Raw genomic sequence first — 25745 nt, forward strand, 5'->3', positions numbered from 1 at the left:
TTTCCATTGTATCTGGAACACTGCACCTCACTTCAATTCAATTCTCTTGCAAGTCAAGATGCCACCTTCCTGATGTCATTGGTCCTCTCCAAGAACAAAAGACGAACAAGGTCCCTATCAATTCTAACAGATTCTGGCTATTTTAGATCTGGGAACCTGGGTTCAAATCTAGTCTCTGTTTTATTTTGGGCAGACCACTTAATCTCCCTGTTCTTCAGTTTGCTCATCTTTTTTTTTAAAAAGGGGGAGAAGGAGGAAAGTAGACAGATGACTTTTGAGGTTCCTTCCAACTCTAGATCTAAGAGAGAAAGCTTGTTTCTTCCATCCAATCTAGGACCTGGAGGTCTGCAATCAAATGGTTAAATTTCTGATTGCTGTTTTTTTTTTATTGTTGTTATTCACAGAGCCCTGGGGAGATCCAGTTCAGAAGGGACAGATTAGCTGCTTAACTAGGAGCTAAAAGAAGGGACCCAGTTTTTAAAGGACTCCACTTGGGGGGAAAGAAAAGGAAGACAGATGCCTTTAATTTGGAAAGCTGTAAGTTGTTTTTTTGCTCTAGAATACTTTGGTTTACTATTTTTAAGGATTTCTGTGGGAAAGAGCCAGTAAATTAATCCCGAATACTGGAGGTTTCTTGCCCACATTGTCATGAGTCTTAACCAAGATTCACAGTCCTTTCTTTTTTACAGTGAGAAAGTTTTGATTGTGAAATGTCCTAATACTCAAGGGTGATCTTTAGTTATGTGTTAGTTGTGGAGTGTAGTATTAATAAGACATATAATATTTTACTTTCTACTTTTTTGTGTTCTTTCCTACAGTGAAAATCTTACTCAAAATATGGCTAATGACAAGGGCTAAAATGTATCTGAATTGTAGGGAAAGTTTTTTTTCCCAGGAACATATTGTTAGGGGTGTTGGAGATTTTTGAAAAGCACGATGTAGAGAGAATAATTTCTGTTTCCATAGACATCTGATTATTGAGCAGTAACAGGAGAGCTGTGACTGTTAGGCCATGAGAATTGGTCTTACATTTGGAGCAAACCTCTTTATGAGAGCTATTTTGGCTTCAGCTTCCCCTCTCAACTTAGTAAAAGTGTAGGATTCTGAGAGACCCTTTACCTCTTTACCCAGAAGGGGACAAAGAATGTTGTTGCTAGAAATAGGAATTTCACAGCAAACCCTAAGGAAGATTTTAAAAAGATTTTCCAGCTAAATGCACAAAATCAAGCCTCTATATTTGTCTCTTCTCCCTGCATCCTTTTCCCCCCTCTAAAACTGCTAATTTCAAAATGCCAAACCTGATAATATATCAGTGCTCTGTTCTGAGGACATACAGCTCCAGCAGCCTCTCCTTGAATGCCTAATGGTTTGCATGTTTACTGATGGGCTTTTCCCTTCCAGAAAATCAATTCAGAATGATAAGATCCACTGCAGGGGAGGAGCTCTTGCTCCCATAGGCCTCCAGTCTCTCTATTTTGTCCTCCTGGGTCACGTATTATCAATTCAGGAAATAAACTGGTATTCAGAGACTAATTTATTCTGCTTTGCTTTGCTTTTGCTGGAGGCAAGTGGGAAAGTTTGAGGGAACTTGGCCTAACAGGCTAGTAGATTCTGAAGTTCTGTTCATATAGTTGGTACTATTTTCTGGGCCTTATTATAAACCATCCATGGTGTCTAATTTCGGTACTGATTCTAGTTTGTCCCTGAAGGATGGTGATGAACGCTTTGCTATTTATTTATTCATTCTGGAGCAAACCCATTTTAGGATAACTGCATTCTTACCCTACAAAGTTTACAAAAGAGGTGTCAAACCCACCCCTTAGTTTACAAAGCTCCCCAGAAAACAGACTAAAATATAATTTAAAATATTTAACAAAAGTACAATAAAGCCTAGATAATAGTAATAAATGGTTTTTGAAACCAATATGTGGTTTAGTGGCCCCTGTTTCTGAGGTTGATATAGCTGCTTTACATGACTGTTATCTATAGTAGTTTATCTGTGGGTTGGAGGCTGAGGAATATATTGAGGAAAGTTATACTGACCCTAACTTCTCCCTGCTTTTGGAAAGAGGGTAATAATTAGAATGGATTGAAGCCCTATGATGAATTGGAATGAGTCTTACAAAACACCTGGGTAGAAATCTCAACTCTGCTACTTATTATCACCTGTGCGACCTTGGTCAAAGCTTTTTACAACTCTCTCAGCAGTCTTAAGTTTCTTTCTGGTTTGAGATCTCATGGTCAATATGTAATCAGATCCTCAAATCCTATGAAAGTAATTTCCTGGAGAGGAGCTGTCAAATTTTTGTTTGGGAGAGATAGTTAGGGAGACTAGTATGAGAAAAAAGGGAGTGTAGAAGCTGTTAATTAGGCTTCATTGAACATCAAATGGATCAAATCAGGCTATATTATGCCTCCTGATACAGGTTCTTATTTTTTTTTTTTTAAAGACAGGGAACTACAAAACTACCTAGCTCTGCTGTAAGCCACAGGTCTCCAACTTATGACCTACAGGTCAGCAATACTCCCAAGTATAGTCTAAACTAAATTAAAATGTAATTTAGACATGTTTAGCAAAATAAAAAGTAGACAAATCTCCTCACTGTCATAAAGCCAAAATAAGACTTCCTGGATAAGAATGGAAGTTGAATAAGTGATGACAACCCTTCTATAACCAGTAGTCCTTGACTGGTAACTTCATATTAATTGTGGCAAGTCCATAGGCTAACTCATCTCATTCAGTCATTTGGGTTAATGCAGACTCCTATTGTCTGGCACTTTTTTTTTTTTCATTTTTCTTGATTATTAATGGCTACCTGCTTCTGAATGTATGAGATTTAGGTTTAGGAGTTTTCAATCAAGTTTGTACTCACAGGCGATATCCTGAACTGTTTTGCTTTATAACATAATTATATCACATATATCATATTATCTGCTTTTTTCTCAGTGAGAGATATTTTTTGTTCCAGAAAAGAAAAATGAGTTTGATTCAATAAAAAGTGGATGTATGGAAAGAAACTCAACAAATAAATATGTTATAAGTGATATTATCTTCACATTGAATTAACAATAAACAAAATATATTTCAAAGTTTTCAGTATTTCACAAAACACAGAAATCAAAATACTTTATAAAAATACCTTTGTTTTCTTTTATAGCATCTAAATTTGTCTTTTCCTTCATTAACTCATTTTACAAAGGAGAAAACTCATATACAAGGCAAAAAGGGTTAAGCCCAGGTCATACAGTTAGCATTTTGAGATCATATTTGAACTCTGGTTTTCTGACTCCAAGGCTGGTACTTTATCTACCACACCACCTAACTTCATAAAATTAGACTGATATGCTTTTAAATTAACTCCTTCATTTATTTTTTTTTCTAAGATCCATTCCTGACTCATTTTCTAAATTCTCTCCACTATGACATTAAAACCTTCTCACCCTGAAAATTCATTCCATCCCTGCACCTTTCTCTAATTGATCTGTTCTTCTTGGACCTCCATTTTAAGGAAAGTACCGAGGTTAATTATTTTTACTTCTTATTCTTATCTGGGCTCGGGTCCTGACTAACTCTCCTAACTTTCTCTTTCCATCCCCTGCTTTTTGGCTTCCTTTTATATATTATCTTCCATCATTTAAAAATTTTTCATTGTTAAAAATGTAAATTCCTGCATTATACTTTTATTTTTTCCGTTTCTTCATGGTTTTATTTTTTTCTGGTTATATATGTATATTAACTTTTTAATTACATATTTCTTTATGAATCATGTTGGGAGAGAAAAATCAGAACAAAAGAAAAATCCACCACAGAGGGGGGGAAAAACAGAAAAAAGAAGTGAACATAAAAGGTGTTGATTTACATTCAATTTCCATAAGTTCTCTTTTTTGAACACAGATAGCATTTTCTATCCAAAGTTTATTGGTATTGCCTTGGGTCACTGAACCACTGAGAAGAATCAAGTCTTTCATAGTTGATCATAGCACAGTTTTGCTGTTACTGTGTACATTATGTTGCTGGTTCTGCTTGTTTCACTCAGCATCAGTTCATGTAAATCTTTCCAGCCCTTTCTAAAAATCAGCTTGTTCATCATTTTTTTATAGAACTGCCATTTAAAATTAAGTTCTTTGAGGAAATGAACTTTTGCTCTTATTTGTATTCCTGGATGCTTCTTGGCTTGACTTGAGTTACTGTGTTCCCTCTCATTGAAGTTGTTCATGACTGACTAGCCACTTGTAGAGTGTGTTGTAGGAATTCTTTTTTCTGATGTATGTTGAAATAAATGTTCCTTCTTCCTACTCTAATTCCCCCCTCCCCTCACCTCGAGGCAATTGAGATTAAGTGACTTGCCCAGGATCACACAGCTAGGAAATGTTAAGTGTCTGAGGTCAAATTTGAACTCAGGTCCTCCTGACTTCAAGGCTGGTGCTCTATCCACTGCGCCACCTAGCTGCTCCTCTAATTTTTTTTTTAATCTTGTGTTAGTTCTGCTTATTCCTGAAATATGTGATATCTCAGAGCAAGGCTCTCTGACTCCTAAGGTGGACAGTTGGTGAAATGTGATACATGAATTGTCCTAATATTTTAGAGGAAGAAGGCTACTGGAACTCTGAAGAATAGATTGAATAAATAATTTACCTCTCTTCATCTCGCTTTCCTCATTTGTAAAATGAGGGACAGAACTAGATAACATCTAATGTCCCTTGCATGTTTAAATAAATAATATTATCATTTGCAAAAGGAAAGCATTAGATAAGAAGATTGCTAAGTTTCCTTCCATTTCCAAACCTGTAATCCTATTCCATCTAGTTTCTAGGCATCCATGGACATTATACCAAGTACCTTTGGTATAGACAAGGAATTATTACTTGGTCATTCTATTTTACTCATATAAAATGACAATTTATGAATTGTACAATACATAAATTTAGGGCAGATGGGGAGGCAGTGGATAGCATGTCAGGCTTTACAGACTAACTAGCTATATGACCCTAGGCATTTAATCACATTTACCTCAAATTTCTCCTCTATAAAATAATCTGAAGAGGGAAATTGCAAACCACTATGGATTATTTGCCAAGAAAACCCCAAATGGGGTCACGAAGAGTTGGGCATGATTGAAATGACTAAACAACAAAACAGATATATTTGGTGTAATTTTTTTTCTGAAAACATAAAGAATGATATTATAAGCAAATTAGAAGAACAAAGGATAGTTTACCTCTCAGATCTGTGAAAAAAAGGAAGGAATTTGTGGCTAAAGAAGAACTGGAATTCTTTAAAGAACAAAAAAAATAGATAATTCTGATTATATCAAGTTAAAAATTTTTTGTACAAACAAATCTAATGCAGACAAGATTAGAAGGGAAGCAATAAATTGGGAAAACATTTTTACATTCAAAGGTTCTGATAAAGGCCTCATTTCTAAAATATATAGAGAATTGACTCAAATTTATATGAATTCAAGCCATTCTTCAATTGATAAATGGCCAAAGGTCAGAATTTTCAGATGAAGAAATTAAAATCATTTCTACTCAGATGAAAAGATGCTCTAAATCACTATTGATCAGGGAAATTCAAATTAGGACAACTCTGAGGTACCACTACATACCTCTCAGATTGGCTAAGATGACAGGAAAAGACAATGATGAATGTTGGAGGGGATGTGGGAAAACTGGAACACTAATGCACTGTTGGTGGAACTGTGAAGTGATCCAACCATTCTGGAGAGCAATTTGGAACGAAGGGCTATCAAACTGTGCATATCCTTTAATCCAGCAGTATTATTACTGGGCTTATATCCCAAAGAGATATAAAAGAATAAAAAGGAACCTATATGTGCAAAAATGTTTGTGGCAGCCCTCTTTGTAGTGACAAAAAACTGGAAACTGAGTGGATGCCCATCAGTTGGAGAATGGCTGAATAAATTGTGGTATATGAATGTTATGGAATATTATTGTTCAGTAATAAATGACCAGCAGGATGAATACAGAGAGGCCTGGAAAGACTTACATGACCTGATGCTGAGTGAAATAAGCAGGACCAGGAGATCATTATACAAGGAAACAAGACTATATGATGATCAATTCTGATGAACATGGCTCATTTCAACAACAATATGATTGAGACTAGTTCCAGTGATCTTGTGATAAAGAGAGTTATCTACACCCAGAGAGAGGACTGTGGGAACTGAATGTGGATGACAACAAAGTATATTCACTCATTTTGTTGTTTTGCTTGCATTTTATTTTCTTTCTCATTTTTTTTCTTTTTGATTTGATTTTTCTTGTGCAGCAAGATAATTGTATAACTATGTATACATATATTGGATTTAATACAGAATTGCACATATTTAACATATATTATCAAATTACTTGCCCTCTAGGGGAAGGGGTGGGAAGAAAGGGGGGAGAAATTGAAACACAAGGTTAAAGTCAAATAAGATAAACCACAAAATTCCAATGCCTTCTTAAAAGGTGATAATTTAAATAATAATAATATTATCTAGCCTTAACATAGCATTGTAAGGTTTGCAAAACATTTTCTAAATATGTTTTTGTTCTCATAATAACAAATAAATATATAATTTTCAACATTCATTCTTGCAAAACCTTGTGTTCCAAACTTTTTTTCTCCCTCCCTTTTTCCCACCCCCTCCTTTAGACAGCAAGTAATCCAAAATATGTTAAATATGTGCAATTCTTTGAGGTTTCCACAATTATCATGCTAGTGCAATTGCTTTGAAATCTTTGTATTATATGTTTCTTTTGATATCAGCCTTCTTCCCACTTCCCCTATGAGATGTTGAATACTGATGAAAATTTTATTTCATTGAGAAAATATGGTGTGGAAGAGAATGATAGATCTAGGAAATTAAAGAGCTTAGTTTAATACCATCTTTTTCTTCAAGGGCTGTTATGAGGAAAAAATGAGATATTTGTATTAAACACTTTGCAAACCATAAGAGAATATATAAACGTTAGCTATTATCATCATTATTAAAATTGTGAACTTCAGTAGTAGTGTTTACTATTAATTGCTATAACCCCATCTACATCTTTTACCCCCTCTACTTCCAGTCACATAGGTGTCTCTCTGGTCCAGCACTTCATCTTCCCTAATAACTTTTGTAATTATCTTCTATTTGATTTTCTTCCTCCCAGTTTTCTGAACTGATATTCTTAAAACACAGACTGAATCATGACATTGCCCTACCTGGAAATATTCATTGGTTCTTTGTGGATAAAACACATTCCTCATCCTGGAATTTATAGTCTGATTCCCCCTTTTCTTTCCAGTCTTTGCTTTATATGACTCCTAACTATTGCTTATACCCAACCAACATTCCATCTTCCAAAGATCTTCAGACCCTCACCTTAAGAATGCATTCTTTCCTTGGGCCAAAGAAAACTTTTTTGAGAGCACAATTTAGGAGTTCTTTATCTTTCTCCACCTCCCCAATTATTAATGTTCTGTAAGCTAGTTCCCAATCAACATTTATTAGATACTCATGTAATGTTGCAACTGCTTCCCCATTCTTAAATTTGCTAATAAAATGTAAGCTCCTTGAGGAAAGGGGCTGATTTTTTTGTTGTTGTTCCATTTGGTTTGTTGTTGTTTTTTGTCTTTTTTATCCCCAGTACCTAACACAATTGGGAATGAGTCAGAAAGTCTTATCTTCCTGAGTTCTAAACCAGCCTTAGACACTTATTAGCTGGGTAACCCTGAACAAGTCACTTAATGTTTGCCTCAGTTTTCCCGATGAACTAGAAAGGAAATGGCAAAGTACTCCAGTATGTTTGCCAAGAGTTACAAAGAGTTGGACATGACTGAACATGTGCTAGATACTGGGCTAAGTACTGAAGATTCACAAAAAAGTTCAAGACAGTCCCTGTTCTCAAAGAACACCAAGTTTAATGGGAAAAGACAATAAGGATACTTCTATGTACAAAGAAGCCTTACATTCGATAAATTGAAAATAATCAATGGAGAAGAAGCTCTAGAATTAAAGGGACCAGGAAAAGCTTCAGTAGAAGGTAGAATTTCAGCTAAAGCTTGAAGGAAGTCAAGAGGCAGAGATTAGGGAGAACATTCCAAGCCCAGGAGACAATCATTGAAAATTTAGAGTGGAGAGCCAGAGTTAGTTCAAGTAAGTTCAAGTCACTGATTGACTTGAGGTTGATGTCACTGATTGAAAGAGTATATCAAGGAACATAAGAAGCCTGGGAAGGTCAGGCAGAGAGCAAACTATGAAGGGCTTTGAAAACAAAATAGATGACTTTAAGAGGATTTGGGAAGAAAGACAATGAGTTCATTTTTAGACAAGTTGAATTTTAGATGTTTATAAGACATCCAGTTTGAGATGTCTAATAATAATTGAAGATGCTAGATTGGAGGGCAATATAGAAGAATATGTTAGATAAGGAGATTCAAGTATCATCAGCATATTGTTCACCTGTTTTCCACTGTGATTGACTTTTCACGATCCTCTTTGGGGTTTTCTTAAGTCCATCAGCAGAGATGATAATTGAATCATCTCTATAAACTAATATATCCACATAAACTAATGAGATTACCAAATGAAACAGTAGAAAGAAAGAAAAAGATCAAGGAGAGAGATGGGGAGGGTAAGCTATACATGACCTGGATGAAGATCCAGCAAAGGAGACTGTGAAGGAGCAGTCAAAATGGTAAGAGGAGAACCAGGAGAAAGATTAAAAACAAACAAAAACCTAGAAAAATAGAGGATCAAGAAGAGTGTGATTGATAATGCCAGTGGAAGTAGAAAAGTCAAGAAGCCTGAGGATTGAGAAAAGCCATTGAATTCAGCAATTAAAAGATCATTAGGAACTTTGAGAATGCAATTTTAGTTAAATGATGAGTTCAGAAACTAGACAGTAATTACAACTGATAGTCATTTGTTGGAACAACCTTATATCCCTTTCTAAAAATGATTGTAGCTTTTTTATAAATTTTATTTCATAGTGTGAGTATTTTCTCCACTGACATACATTGCAACTTTCCCAGGATTTGTTATATGGATCTACAAGCATTTATGTAGCTGAAAAAATTCATCAGCCTCTTGCCAATCTGCTCAGAATCTAGGGAGGCTGGTTTTAGAGCGCTTCCTTATCTGCTGCCAAGCCTATTTTTGAAGTCTTTCCAGCTTTATAAGACTTGTCGCAGCTTGTATTCAATTGTCATGGTCTTCAGAAATCCTAGAGTAACCTCTGAGCTGTAAACTCTAGTGAAACTTTCTTTACTGAGTTTTAAAAGATAGTTATTAAAATATTCCTAGTAGATGCACGTGTTTAACCTATTTCAAGTTACCATTTTAGAAAGAGGGGAAGGGATTGAGGGAGAGAAAAAAGTAGAACTCAAAATCTTGTCAAAATGAATGATAAAAACTGTCTTTACATATAATTGAGAGAAAATTTTTAAAAATTAATCTAGTAGATTAAAAGTTCCCTGAGGGCAGGGCACCTGAGTTTTTAATCTTTGTACTAATAAAACAGCAGAGTATACATAAAAAGTATAGGTGGGGTGGGAATATTAGAGATGTGAAATATTTTGTGCTTTCAGATAAGGTCAATATTTTATTAGTTTCATTTAACTGCTTCACTCTGTTATGAGACTTCTCACAAAATGGGAGTACTCTGTGAATGAAATGTAAAAAGAAAATACTGATAAAACTTTTTTTAGAGCATCATATTATATATATATATATATATATAGATATATATATACACATATACATATATATACACATACACATACATACACAAAAGACATACATATATTAATATATCATGTTATATCATTCTATTGTATGTTGGTGTGTGGGTGTCCTTAGTACAGAAACATATACTTTTTCCAAGATTGGAACCATTTAGACTCATCAAAAGTTTTGCATTTATAGAGAACTGTATGCTATATGCTGGGATTACAAAAAGACAAAAACTTGAGGCTTCCTGTCCTGTGAATAGAGAAGACTTGGATGTAAGAAATACAGGTGCCTGAGAGAGTTAATGGTACCTCAACAGAAAAAAAGGGAAATTCAGAATTTTGAGGAAAGACAATTATTTTTAAACATAGTGAGTTTGTGGGAAGTCCCTTAGGCAGTTGGCATTGTAGAACTTTGTTGCTCAGTCATTGTAGTCATGTCTGACTCTTCATTACCCCATTTGAGGTTTTCTTGGCAAATATACTGGTTTGCCATTTCCTTCTCCAGCTCATTTTACAGAAGAGGAAACGGAAGCAAACAGGGTTAAGTGATTTGCCTAGGGTCACACAGCTAGTAAGTGTCTGAGGAACTTGCAAAGATGTATCTTCTTACTCCACTCTCAGCACTCTATCCACATAATGATCTTATTGCCTCAACCTTTAACCATTTTAATCACTTATTACTTAAGGTCTTTGCTCTTGGATTATGAAGGCAAAAAAATAAAACAAAATATACGTGTCACTTAGTATATGTTATAACACAAATACTAGTATTTATGTTACACCAGATACTAAGTATCTGAGACTGGATTTAGACTCAGGAAGATGAGCCTTCCTGACTTCAGCACTACAGTTTTATCTACAGCACCACTACCTATAACTAGAATACAATCAAGAAGAGAGGTTCGTTCTTTTCTGACCTCCACAATTATTAGCACGTCAATTTTGTACTTACTGAATGTCTTTAGTAAGGGAGTTATCAGTGAAGAAATGATAATCAAACCCATGAAATCTGATGAGATCTTCAGAAGAGAGAAGAGTAGAGAATCTTGGGGAAAGTTTTTATTTACAGTGGGTTTTTGACCAGTGCAATATAAAGCTGTTGTTTGAGATTAAGTAAAATGAATATCTAACACTTTGGCAATACAGTGTAGCAGAAAGAGTAATAGTATTTGCATAGAATTTGGTTACAAGACATAGATACAAATATTCGCTTTGCTACATGTTTCCTTTGTACTGACTTGCCTTCCTTCCTTCAAGTCTCAGTTAAAATCTGACTTTCTGTAAGAAACTTTTACCAGTCCCACTGAATTCTAACCACTTCTCTCTGAGACCATTTCCATTTATCCTGTTTTGGGGGAGTAGTTACTAGTGTGATGTCTCCCTCGTTAGACTGAAATCTACTTGAGAGCAGGGACTAGTTTTAACTTTTTTTGTTTCCCCAGTGCTTCACATGGAATCAGCTAGGCACCTTAAAAGTTTGTTGATCGACTGATTGGCCTATGTTGTATCAAGTTATTCTTACTTCAGTTTCTTCATTTGTAAGAAGATGGGTTTCACTCTACTCTCTGAAATCTCTTCCAACTAAAATCCTATTCACTTTTTATATTTGTTTCATATCTCATTCTTTGCAAGAAAATGATAGTAACTCTCAATTTAGCATATGTTTATCACATAAAAAAAAACCAAAATATTTTGGTAGAACAGGATTTTAAATTTTTTTTAGAGACAATAGAAAATTTGCTTTAAGAAAATCCTAGAAATAATAATCAAGTAATAAAATTTTAATATGTGTGCATACATAAATAAAAGTGGTAAAGCAAAATTCACAAGGATTTATAGCCAAGAATATACATATATATATATATATATATATTAAAAAGGAGACCTGAAAGAAAATAATAATGTTATGGCTTACTGATTTGGCATTTTTTGGGAGACTATCTAGTCCAGAAGAAGAGAATGTTTTAGCTAAATTAAATATATCTCTTTCAAGTACTAGAACTTTTCTTTGGTTTTGAATTTTAAAAATTTTCTAAAATGTGTTATACGTCTCTCATTCTTAACTAAGCTATGAAGGAAGGAAGCAAAAACATTTATTAAGCACTTTTCTTATTGTTCAGTCTTACTGGACTTTTTATGGCCCCATGGAGCACACTATCCATGGAGTTTTCCTGGCAAGGATATTGGAATGGTTTGCCATTTCTTTCTCTAGTGAATTAAGGCAAATCTAGAACTAGTGAGTATCAAAAGTCAGATAACCATGTAACTGCCTTCTATTAAGCACTTTGTGCTTATTCTTCTTCAGTTGTTCATCCATGTCCAATTCTTTGTGACCTTATGAACCAGTATGCTAAAACCTTATATCCTCCACTGTCTTCCTATGTCAGTACAAGTTAATGTTCAGTGTTTCCATCTATCCATCTCATCTTATGCTGTCCTTTCAGTGAATCCTGTCTTCTCATTATGTGACCAAAGTATTTAAGGTGCAGCTTCAGTATTTGACTTTCCAATAATTAGCCTCAATTAATTTCTTTAAGTGTTCACTAATTTGATCTTCTTACTGACCAACGACTCTCAAAAGTCTCCAGTACCACAATTCAAAAGCACTGATTCTGCAGACTCATAATCCATCTCTAACAGTCTTACATTAGTACTGGTAAACCATAGTCTTGACTAAATGGACCTTTGTTAGCAAGATGATATCTCTGCTTTTTAGTATACTTCTCCAGATTTATTATAGCTTTCCTTCTAAAGAGCTTCTATTAATTTCATGGTTGCAGTCACTATCTGCAGTGATCTTTGAATCTGAAAATATAAAATCTGATGTTTCTATTTCTTCTCCCTTTGTTTGCCAGGAAGTAATGGGATTAGTTGCAAGGATCTTTGTAGTAGTAATTGTTTTTTATACTAAGCTTCAGCCAGCATTGACACTCTCCTCTTTTATCCACATCAAGAAGCTTCTTAATTCTTTTTTCTACCATCAGATTGATATCATCTGCATATCTGAGATCACTGATATTTCTCTTGGTAACCTTAATTCCGGTTTTTGACTTATATCCAGCTTGGCATTTCACATGTTGTACTCTCTATATAAATTAAGTAAAGAACAAAATACAATCTTATCATACTTCTTTTCCAATCTTAAACCAATCAGCTATTCCATGTTCAGATCTAACTGTTGCTTCTTGGCCCACATGCAGGTTTCTCAGGAAATAAGTAAAATGATCTGGTACTCCCACCTCTTCGAAGACTTGCCACATTTTGTTGTTAAGCACCTACTATTATGCTAAGTGTCTGACTAAAGTCAGACAATACTCAAGAATTTTCATTTTAATTGAAGAAAAAAGCTGGGAAGGGTATTTTCATTTGGGAAGTGAAGTCACTAGTATGGTAAAAAAAAAATCTAGTTTCTACAGGTGCTCTTATTGTTAGTTGTTTAGCCATTTTAGTCATGATCAATTCTTTGTGACTCCATTTGGAGTTTTCTTGGTAAAGATACTGAAGTGGTTTGCCATTTCCTTCTCCAGCTCATTTTATGGATGAGGAAACTGAGGCAAACAGAATTAAGTGATTTGACCAAGGTCATACAGCAAGTAAGTGTCTAAGAACAGATTTGAATTCAGGAAGATGAGTTTTCCTGACCCTGGGCCCACCACTCTGTTCACTGCCTCACTCATTTAAGGTAACTTTGCATTAAGTAATATGCAAAGAACTTGTGCTAGCCTCTGACAAAGAAAACTCTAAACTCCAGTAAATGTTACTTGATATATGTTGAAGCACAAATAGATCAGAGGTTGAAATATGCAACTTACATTTCCTTTCCATATGTGCTTAGATTAGATTCCACAGTCCTTTCCCTCCCCCTCCCCCCTTTTTTGGAAGTCCTCTTGGCTAATTCTTTTGTTAACTGCATATTTTTATAATGTTACTTAAGATGTAAAAATAATGAGATTCCTCTTCTTTCTAATATGGTGGAACTGATCTCTACATACTTTTCTCTTTCTTGAACACTCATCTACCCAATGTCAAGATTAATTTATTTACCAGAAAGAAGCAGACAATAGACAAAGACCCAAGACAAAATCTAATTATCTAATGAAATCTGCATAAAATCTTCTCATGATTCTCCATGGAATTAAGCTTATTTGCATTTTATATATTATAATTTTTTTTAATGGTGGGATCAGGCTTCTCTAATTTGTACTTGCTTCAGTGAATTAAATCCCTTGCCCCCTTGACATTCTGTTTTTTCCTCCTATGAATCCTTCAGTTTCTCTGTTCTCAGGATGTGTGTATGGGTAAATGTTTAACCATCCACTCTCTTCAACAGTGTGTACACACACACACACACACACACACACACACACACAAAGATTCTATCTGCAACCAAAAAACCGATAAATGGAAATATTTCTAGAATGATTATACACATACACATACACAAATACACTTGTGCCTAATTGTAGGTATCTCTAGGGTAGGAGGAGGAAAGAGAGGAAGAAAAAGAAATTTACATAACTTCATTACATATTTAAAAGGAATAGAAAGTTATGCAGAATAAAATAGGAGGCCTGTAAACATTTAGATTTAATCTACATAACATGATTTCCCCATCACTTTAAATTGAGACAAACCACAAAATAATAAAACAAGCCTTGATCTGTAGGGTTTGACAATTTTTAAGGTGTAAATGCTTAATCTGAAATTTTAATAGCTGGTTCTTTGAAGCTGGTCCCAGGTGGCTCCAGCACACCCCTATTTGTTTCACTCTTGAGTCATCCATTGGTAGTAGAAAGTCAAGAATCAGCAGTTAGTCTGCAAAAATATACTATCTAATCTCACCTGCATCCTGGCTGCTTCCTAATTGCCTATCACATTCAACACAGCATTTATTCACAACAGTTTCATTGGGTGCTTTATTTTAACCTTACTGTGTTCTTTTTTAAAGCAAAGGTCTCACTCCTTACTTTACTGAAAAGATTAAAACCATCTAATGTGAACAATCTTATCTTATTTCTTCCAGACCCCAAAATATCCCTCTATCCATTTTTTCCTCTTTCCCTCCAGCCTACGGATGAAGTACTTCTCCTCAGAGTCGAATTTCTCTATTTGCACTCTTAATTCAGGAGTTTTTTCCTTTTTTTTGCTCATATCCCTAGCACCTCTTACTTGGTAAATGCTTATAGATTGATTTCCTCTTGTCTTTATTTTTTTTTTTAAATGTTTTCCCTCCTATCTTTATCAAGATGCAGTTCTATCAGTCATCCTCTCTTCCCCTTCAGCTTCTGCTTTTATAGCTCTTTTTCTAACTATTAAGTCTTTTCTTTCCTTAACAACAACAACAACAAAAAAAAAAAAAAAAAAAAAAAAAGGCTTTCCTATATTCCTTTATCCTCTCAAGCTGTCATCCTTTCTTTCTTTCATTGCCAGACTTCTGGGAAGAAAGATCTCTACTCAATACTTACACTTCTTAATTACTTCTCACTTTTCAACCTACTAGGCAAATACTACTGTTGTTTGCTCATCATTTTTTTCCCCCACTGAGGCAATAGGGGCTGAGTAACTTGCCCAGGGTCACACAGCCAGAAAGTATTAAGTATTTAAGACCAGATTTGAATTATGGTTCTCCTGATTTCAGGGCTGGTGCTCTATCCACTGCACCACCTAGCTGCCCCCATCATTCTTGAAGAGAACCAATGACATTAGGAAGTTGATGACATGAATCCCTTTTTAAGGGAGGCAGGATTGCAAAAAGTCATCTTTCTTATTATTAGGGCAGTGAGGAATATGTACAGAGAGCACACATGTGAGTTGACTATAAAGGGACAGTATCTAAAAAAATTAAAAATTAAAAAAAATCCTTCATCAGATACTTACTAGCTGTGATCCTGGACAAATAACTTAGTTTCTTCATCTGTAAAATGGGGTTACTAATATATGCACATGAGTGTTGTGAAGAAAGCACTTTGTTATTGTGAGAGCCATTATTGTCAGTGGTGTACGATGACACCCTATTCTCTTGATTTTCTCTTCGGGCTTCTTCACTTCCTCTTCCTCCCTACCCCAGAATGTATACATATCTGGAAACAATCTCTCTGTTAATCTTCTATTTGTTATTTTCATTTGTGATCTCATTTATTCCCAGGGCTTTGTTTTGATATTTTTGGGAAGCTTGTATTACTAATTTCAAATCCTCCCCTCCTTGAACTACAGTCCCATGTTTTATTATTGCCTGCTTGATATTATTCAGTGTCTCAACCATAACTGAAACTCAACATGTTCCAAACTGAATTTATCAAACCTCTTGCAATACCTATTTAGCCTTCTCTTTACTATTTCTATCAATGGCATCACCATTTTCTACTGTCACCTTAATAATCTTAGATTCTTCCCTTCCCTTTCAATATCTAACCAGTTGCTAAATTCTATTACTTTTTCCTTTGGTATAGAGTGCTAGGTTTACAGTCAGAAAGTCCTCTTTCAGACTGTGTCACCCTGAACAGGTTATTTTCAATCTGTAAAATAAGGATAATGATATTGACCTTGTAACCCAAGTGTGAGGATCAGCTGAGAAAATATATGTTAAGTAAAAAAAAAAAAAAAAATTAACTATATGTAAATGTTAACTCTCCAATGTCCCTTGTATATAGCCCTTTCTTTCAACTGGTTGTCACCACCATATACTACCTATCTCTTCCCTCTCCAATCCAGCCTTAACACCATTGATTAATCATTTTACTGCCCAGTTTTGAGGTCACTGTTCAAAATATTTTAGTAAAAATTCTTCGGTATGGCATGCAAAAATTTCACATTCTAGTTTCAATGTACTTTTTCGGTATTTATATATGTAAGTATGTGTACACACACACACACACACACACACAGCCTTTTCTAAAATTCTAAAATGTATATTTTACCTTCTTACCTAAGTGGATTGCTAGCTACTTTCTGAGCTCCTTCTGAATGTATACATCAGAGAATGTATACATTTCTCACTTGGTATGGATTCCCTCACTTTTCTTGAAATTCTTGAAAATGTGCCAATGCTCAGTTCAGATTTTGCCTCTTCCCTGCTGGAAGTTCTAGTTCCCAGCTAGAAATGAATTCTTCTTCCTTGAATCTTTCATTCTTCTCTTTTGATTTTCTGTATATTTATTACATTTTGACAGAGTTATTTCTATCCCTCCCCCAATAGACTAAAAACTACATGAATGCAGAGTTAACATCTTTGTAATGATCTTTACATTCCTAGTACCTTTCTGTATTGTGCATATGATATTTTTAAATGAATATTTACTGAAATGAATTGGAAAGGTGAAAGAGAAGATAATCAGCATTTATATATTGCATATGGTATGATAGGTACTCTGCTAAATACTTTACAAATATCATCTTGTTTGAATCCTGTGATATAGGTCCTCTAATTACCTTTACTTCATTGTTAAGGAAACTTAAGTCATACTGAATTTAAATTACTTTCCCACAACTAGTACATTTTAGAGGCTTGATTTGAACTTGGAGTTTCCTGACTCCAAGCTTAGAACTGTAACTACTGTACCCATTTGGGCTACAAATTGAATCGAATCTTATGACCATGAAGACACTCACTTAAATTGATCTGGAATTTTACTGATAAGCATGTTCCCACCAATAGTGCAATAATAACTCATTAATGCCTATGATTTAAGTCTATATCTTCCCATAAAGTTCACCACAGAAGGTCCTTCCTAGTTTTCTCTTGTTTCAAGAAGATAACTATTTAGGGATTACAGTGTGAGGATTATAGAACTCTATAGCCTTCCAAAATGAAATCCTTGAGGACTCAAAGTAGTTTAGCATAAGGTTTCACAGAGGAAAAACTGAATGGAGAATGTCTATTGTTCAGGCTGTGAAAAGCAATTAGATGAACAATCTATGAAGCTGAAACATCAGTTTTTATACCTTGACAGATCCTATAAATGACCAGTGAGTTGGATCCAGAATTAAATAGTAAGAAGAGAGCTAACTGGATTGCTTGTACAAAATTAGAGAACTTTTTTGATGATTCAGAACAGCTCCTTGAAAGGAAGGCTTTTTAGAAAAAAAAAAAAATCAATATTTTCCTGGTGGTAGATATGTGGATTGAGAATCGCTGAACAATTTAGTATCTAAAGAACTAAAATCAAGTATTGCAAGATAGGCTAATAGAAGAGAATGTAGGACATGCAGAGCTAAAATGGTAGAGTAAAAGCAGCAGTTTGCCTGAGCTCTCCCCCAAACCCTTCCAAATACCTTTAAATAATGTCATAAAACCATTCCTGGAGTGACAGAACCCACAAAAGGATGAAGTGAAATAATTGCCCAACCAAAGACAACTTAGACGGTCTATTGCACCTAGGTAAGAGTAGAGCAGAGCATGGTGTAACACAGACCACATCAGAGTAAAGCTGGGCAGAAAAACAGGCGTGGGCCTTGGGAGCCACTGAATCAGCAGCAGTACTGTCTCCTTTCAGAGCTCTCAATCCACATATGGGAAGGGGATTGAATGGCTGATCAAAAGGAGATTGCAGAAGACTCCTTGCTGGAACTTGGGCCAAGCTTCTGTTGCTTTGCCCACACTCAGGTCTGGATCACCATCTTAGGTGGCAATCTCAAGCAAAGGAGGAGCACTAGCTCCTCCAGAACTTGTGGCCACAATGGAACAGGGTCCCTTGGCACAGTACTAGGGCAGAAAAGAATATTTCAGGTTACTCATAGACTACAGCACAGGCCAGAAGAGTAATAAACAAGAGAAGAAAATTATGATCATAGAAAGTTACTATGACAAGGAAGATCAAAACATATATTCAAAAGAAGATAACAAAGTTAAAGTTCCAACGTTCAAAGCCTCCAAAAAAAAGTATGAATTGGTCTCAGGTCATGGAAGAACTCAAAAAAGATTTTGAAAATCAAGTAAGTGAGGGAAAGGAAAAATTAGGAAGAGAAATGAGTGGTGCAAGAAAATCATGGAAAAAAGAATCAACAGCTTGATTTAAAAAACAAAATGAAGTAAATAATACCTTCAAAAACAGAATAGGTCAAATGATAAAAGAGCACAAAAAGTCAATGAAAAGAAGAATGCTTTGAAAAGTACATTTGGCCAAATGGGAAAATGTGAATTAAAAAAAAAATTTCACTGAAGACAAGAACTTATAAAGTAGAATTAGACAAATGGAAAAGGAGGTACTAAAGCTCACTGAAGAAAATAATTTCTTAAAAATTAGAGATGAGCAAATGGAAGCTAATGACTATGAGAAATCAAGAAACAATAATAAAAAAGCAAAATTTTTGATTGGAGAAAAAAGAAGACATTGGAAAAACATCTTCTCTGGAAAATAGATTCAAAAGAAATAATTTAAAAATCACTGTACTACCTCAAAGCCATGGTCAAAAAAAGAGCCTAAACATCATCTTTCAATACATTATCAAAAAAAAAAAAAAATGCCATGACATTCTAGAACCAGAGGGCAAAATAGAAATGGACAAAAATCCACAAATAATCTCCAGAAAGAGCTTCCCAAATGAAAACTCCCAAGAATATTTATAGCCAAATTTCAGACCTCCCAAGTCAAAGAGAAAATATTGCAAGTGGCTAGGAAGAAACAATTCAAGTATTATGAAGCCACAGTCAGGATTACGTAAGATTTATCGGCTTTTACAGCAAAGGATGGGGCCAGGAGTTAGAATATGATATTCTGGAGGGCAAAGGAGTTACAATCTAGCAAAACTTTCAGTGGGAAAATGAATATTCAATGAAATAGAGGATTTTCAAGCATATTTGGTAAAGAGACTAGAGTTGAATGGAAAATTTGATTTTCAAATACAAGACTTTAGAGAAGTATAAAAAGGTAAAAAGGAAAGGGAAATATAAAGGACTTAATAAAGTTAACTGTTTACATACCTATATGGGGAGATGATACTTGTAACTCATAAAAACTTTGTCATTATTAGATCAGTGAGGAGTATGCATGGAGGGCATACATGTGAGTTGACTATAAAGGGATGGCATCTAAAAAATTAAATTAAGAAATGAGAAAGGAATATACTGGGGGGGAGGAAAGAAAAGGGAGAGGTAGAATTATCTTACATAAGAGGCAAGAAAAAGTTTTTACAGTGGAAGGGAAGATGGGGAATATGTGATGAGTGAACCATACTCTCATCATAATTGTCTCAAAAAAGGAATTGGGTATAGAAATCTTATGTTACCCTACAGGAAAGTAGGAGGAGAAGGCATAAGTGAAGGCAAGGAGGTGATAGAATGGCAGATTTGGGGAGGTGATAGAAGCACAAACTTTTGAAGAGGGACAAAGTGAAAGGAGAGAGAAAATACAATAAATTGGAAGGGAATAAATGGAGGGAAATATACTTACCAATTGTAATTGAAAAAAATTTAAATCAAGTTTCTCTGATAAAGGCCTAATTCCTCAATTATGTAGAAAACTGAATCACATTTATAAAAATAGGAGCCATTCCCCAGCTGATGAATAATCAAAGTTATGAACTCTTCAAATGAAATCTGAACTCAAAAGTTGAAATCAGAGCTGTCTATAACCACACGAGAAGGTACTTTATATCTCTACTGATTAGAGAAATGCAACTTGAAACATTTCTGAAGTACTACCTTGTATCTATTAGATAGGCTAATAGGACAGAAAAAGAATGTTGAAGGCTATATGGGAAAAATGAGACATTAATGGGGCTTATAGAACTGTGTATTTTCTTTGACCTGGAGTGGGGGGGTAAGGAGGAGAACCTTATATATTTATGTTAATATTTATGCAGTTCTTTTCTGGTAGCAGGGAGTTGGAAAATTGGAGATGTCCTTCAATTGGGAAATGGCCGAACAAACTGTGCTTTGTGAGTGTGATGGAATGATATTGTACTGTAAGAAATGATGAGCATGGTGCTCTCAGAAAAATCTGGAAAGACTTCCATGAGCTGGTACAAAGTGAAATATACTGTGTATGTAGTACCAGAAATATTGTAAGATTATCAACTGTGAATGACTTAGCTATTGATCCAAGACAACTCTGACGGACTTATGATGAAAAATGCTATACATCCCCAGACAAAGAACTAATAGTATCTGAATGCAGATCGAAGCGTAATTTTTTAAATTAATTTTTTCTTGAGGTTTATTTTTTGTTGTTGTTGTGTTGTGTTTTGTTTTGGTCTATCTTTTCTTTCACAGCATGACTAATATGGAAATAGGTTTTACGTGACTACACATGTATAACCTATTTTGAATTTCTTGACTTCTCAATGAGGAAGGGAGACAATTTGGAATTCATAATTTTTAAAATGAATGTTAAAATTGTTTTTACATGTAACTGGGGGAAAATAAGATACTAAGAATTCAATAAGATAAAAAAAATAAAACCCTGCTATAGATGGGGGAAAAAAAAAGAAGGGAATGGGAGGCAAGGGCAATATATTCCAAGTAGAAGTCATCCAGTAATATATGGTTTCATATGGAAATTAAAATGCCAGGTGAGTCAAATGCTTCCCTTTACAACCTTTTTTTGGTTGAATAATCAAAAGGTAATGTGAAAGGCTAGGCCACCTACTTAGAAGGTTTTTGTCGGGAGGATTCTATTTACATTTTAAGATAGCGCTTTTTATCTAGAAATGTCAGAAACCCAGCAGTTGAAGCTGCTTCCAAAACCCACCCTCTTTTCACTCTTGTTTATTTCCTGAATAAAGTTAGTTCTGAAAGCGCTCTCTTTATCCCAGTCATTTTAAACAGGACTTCCCTCTTCTTATATGTACGAGTGTTTAGCGTCTGTGCAGAAAGATGAATTGCCTTGGCTCTTGTATTGGGGTGAAGACGACCGAGCATAATTTGGCCTGATTTTCTGAGTCTATAAATATAATTTTTGTCCAGGTGCATCTGTGTTCTCCCAAAGTGAAATGTAAGCTCCCTCACAGTGCATGGTATCATTGGGAAGAGGAGGGGAGAAGATGTAGTGGAGATTAATGTTTTAGAAACCAAATTGATTGTATCGCTGCTGAATGAATGACGAGCCAGTTTGGGGAACAGGTTTAGGTCACCATGATGACGGGGCTAGAGCCGGCTGGCCCTTAGGCTGAGGGAGCCATTTCTGCAAAAGGATGCAACAGGATTTGGGGGGAGGGGAGAAAGAAGGGAAAGCAGTGGAAAAGGGGGGTGGGGGGGAAGTGAGCCATTTATTTCAGCTGGCTTTGTCTGGGATCTGGGCAGGGTCCAGAGCTGGAGATTTCAAACACGAGGAAAAGCGCAACATGCTTCCTTATCCTAATTAGAAGGGGGGAACGGGTGAGTCACGTTACACTAGCTAGTACCTTCCTTCCCTCTCTATAACGGCTAAATTGTAGCTTTAAAAGGAAGTGACATGGGGTGGGGAGAGACGTCAGCTGAGGACCACTTTTTTTTCCTAAGGGTCCACCCCATGGGTGGAGTCTAGCTTTCTTCCCAGTGTTGGCTGACTTAGAGCTCATGTAAACTAGTGGCAATTTCTGATCCCTCAGTCAGGCTTTCTCCCTTTCAGTTTCTGATTCCCAAGTCCTCATGTCAAGGTCTTCCAGACACGAGGTATGTGCTTTTCATGCTATTTCCAGAAAACTTTGCATTTGTGGGAGATACCGTTTGCTTTTTTCCTCCCTTTTGTTATTTCCTCCCCCTTGGCTTGATTCCTCCTGAAAAGCTCTGAATGGATTGTGGTAAAGAGCAGAGCCCAGAAGAGAATCAGAGGACAGGAGTAGGAGACTGTGAGGACGTGTTTGATAACGTGGGCTGCTTTCCTCCGGAGCTACCCGGAGGTTTCCCGGTCCAAAACCAGAATTTGTGTCTCAAGGATCGGGTGGGGTTCTTTCTGGGTGCTGTGGGATTTTTTTTGGAGGGGGGATGGTCATGGTTGCTCTTTTTTTCTTTTTCCTGGGTTTAAAATCCCCTTTCCCTGCAACAGATGAAACTGACGAGAATGTTCCTATTACATGTTTCTTTTGTGTCATGCAACATGTTCTTCTTCTGTGGTGTTCCTATGGTAACCACAAAAATACTATATAAAATGGGGCCCTGCCATGAATCGGTGCGTATGTGTTTCTTTTGCAGTTTGTTGTTTTGTCGGTGTATGTATGGGTGTGTGTTACGTTTCAATTTGTGAGAGATCTTCCAGGGCTCTTGCTGCTACCCCTCCTCACTTTTGATTTTGGTTTTTCCCAGTCACAGTGGGGCTGGGGGAGGGAGGGTTGTCAAGGAAACAGGCATTTATGATTTACCTTTTTATTTACTTAAAAAGAATTCTGTAGCCACTGTTCTGTAGCCCCACTAGTATTCAAAAATAAAAATTCTATATTTATGCAAGCATCTTTAATTCCTTTTGAGAGACTCTGATGTTTCTTGAGATTTCCTTTAAATGCCATAGTTTGAAGCAAGGGGAAAAAACATTATTGATATGAGGTGAGCTGCTTGTTGTGAAGTTTCCAAGGTGATCCATATGACAATTTTCTACTTAAAAATGTGGACATTACCAACTCAAACATCTCCTGGCCTGAGACTCCAGTAGCTAAAACTTCTAATGTAAAAGATGAGGCATTTTCTCCATCTCAACTTATCACAACACTCAAGTTCAACAAGTGTGAGGGGATAACATAATAGCATGCATTAAGTGACTGTCCTACACTAATCACAACTTCCCTGGTTTTTACATCTGTGTTATTGAATGTTCAGTGTATTTAATATAATATAAAGGTCACTAATACAAGGCTGATGGATTCTGTCTCCCCAAACTGGAACATGATTAACTCTAATGAGCCAACACCCACCTGAATAAGTTTTTTTTCCTTGTGAATTCAAAGGGATAAAAGTATTGGAAATAAGGGTCTGAGGGACTTAATAAATCTAAAATTACTCTAATGGTTTCTCTTACTATTCTTTTCATAGATAACCAATAATATTTTCCCATGATGTGAATGAAAGTAAACTTTAATCTCTTAAGATTAATGAACAAAGCTAAATATACTCATCTGAATTGACCCATTCATCAAAAGGGTTTATTCTTAGCAATGTTACTTCTCTTGAACATAGAAACATGCAAACATAGAATCCAAACTGCCTGTAAGGGATGATGATGTTGCATATTATAGTTTGGAGGGAGGAAAGAAAAGTTCTAGCAAGAAGGGAGATAGCTGTAAATTCTTTTGGACCAATTCCTACTTGATTTTAAACTAACACTACTGTTTCCTAGCCCAGAGAATATACTTTTTAAGATAACTTCCATTTGATTTTGTGTACTTGTTTGACTTTCATAGACCAGGGATTTGGGAGACCTGTCTTCTCCACTTTTGTTTCTGCCTTAAGGTCATTTATTTAGGCCTTCTTTGATTTTTCCCATTTGTGAAGCAAAGGATAAGATTTCATTGCCAATATCTAAGATGTATTGAGGTGTGGCAGCAGGAAGGTGAGGCGGTTTTATTTTTAAAGGTTATGGTCTTTGAGATCCTTATCTAACTGCTGTTATCTGCATTTTTTTCAGTTGTGCTTTGTCACTGAGCCAAAGTCTTTAGTACTTAGGACCTTAAATATTTAAAATTGTAAATTGTACAACTGAAATTCTAACTGGCACTAAATGATAATAAAGATGCAAAGCTTATTTGAAGATTATGTAAATTTTGGAATATGTGACATTAATTACAGGATGACATTTATCATGGAATAGTACAGGCGCCTACATGTGAAGAAATAATTGCAATACAGATGTTCAAGGAATCCTGGAAAGCAATATGACTGAGATACTATACCTAAAGTCAATAATAGGCTACATGTAAGAATGTAAATCTCCTATGAAGCTCTTCCAAGAAAAAGACTAATAGTATTTTCAAATTAAATCACAAACACATTGCCTTTCTACTGGCTGTGATGTGACCACTCCTGGAACACAGTTTTCAGTCCTTGGTTCTTAAGTACCATAAACACCCACTGGACAGAGTTCAAGGAAGAGGAGGAGCCAAAGTGATTAAAGGGATGAAAGCATTGCCAAAAATCACTATGTTCTACTTGGATACTGGATTAAGGTTAAAGTTTTCCTTGCTAATCCTGATGGGAAGTTCCCAGGAAGCCTCATCAGAATGGCACTGATGCATAACTGAGGTAAAGGGCTGAATCCAGAGGGCTCCCTAATTTTGAGAATAAACATGTATTCAGAATGTACTCTTTGCAGAACAGTCTTTAAAAGTGCTAGGCTGTGAAGAGATGAGCTTAAAATATTATCATCATGTATATAAATACAGATGCAGATAAATACAACTGTACCAACAGGCACAGAATTAAGAAGGGAATGAGAAAAGTGAAAATGGATAATGAAAATCTATAATGGAATACTTGAGGTTCTTATGTGCTAGAAGGTACAGGGATGGGCTCTGCAGGATTTAGTTGAGCATTGATGAGGAATATTAAGATTTTCAAGAGAACAGAGATAGCTGGATGTGGTTCTAATTCTAGCTTTATCCAGGTACACATAATGATTTGACAGGATATTATGGGTTGCAAACTTCTTGAGTGCAGGGCCATTCTCTTGCCTTTTTTGGTATCAGTAGTACTTAGCACAGGGCCTGGCAATAGTAATCACTTAATAAATGTTAATTGATTACTTGATTGAGTAATTTACATTTTAAACAATATAGCATGAGCACATTCTGTGGAGTTAAAGTACCCATGTTCAAATCCACCTGTGATGCTTGTTGCCTGTGTGCGCTTGGACAAGTCAATCATTCTCTAAGAAACAATTTTTTCCTTACCTGTAAAGTGAGGGTATTGGATTAAATGGACCCCGAGGGGTCTTCCAGCTCTAAATCTGTAATCCTATAGTCCTAGAACATTCAGTAATTCATAGGTAATTTTAAAAGCATTATTTTACTAAGAGAAGGTAGATAGTACAATGGGTAAAGTGATAAACTTGCAATTATGAAGACTTGAGTTCATATGAGCCTCAGAACACTTAGCTATGTGACCCTGAGCAAGTCACTT

At 35.6% G+C, this 25745-nt stretch overlaps 1 protein-coding gene across 2 annotated transcripts in view; it reads left to right on the forward strand.

The window, feature by feature from the left end:
• Nucleotides 1-415: 415 nt before the first annotated feature.
• AGPAT4 (1-acylglycerol-3-phosphate O-acyltransferase 4) overlaps nucleotides 416-25745 on the forward strand; it is a 186353-nt gene continuing 161023 nt past the window's right edge. Inside the window, exon 1 of one of the 2 annotated variants that reach the window (XM_023503319.2) lies at nucleotides 416-537. The gene's annotated coding sequence lies outside the window, so the exon portion shown is untranslated. Of the gene's footprint in view, nucleotides 538-22152; nucleotides 22314-25745 lie in introns of those variants that run through there. The other variant, XM_003769595.4, reaches the window with a different exon arrangement.

Source organism: Sarcophilus harrisii, chromosome 4 (assembly GCF_902635505.1).
Source record: "Sarcophilus harrisii chromosome 4, mSarHar1.11, whole genome shotgun sequence".
NCBI lineage: Eukaryota > Metazoa > Chordata > Mammalia > Dasyuromorphia > Dasyuridae > Sarcophilus > Sarcophilus harrisii.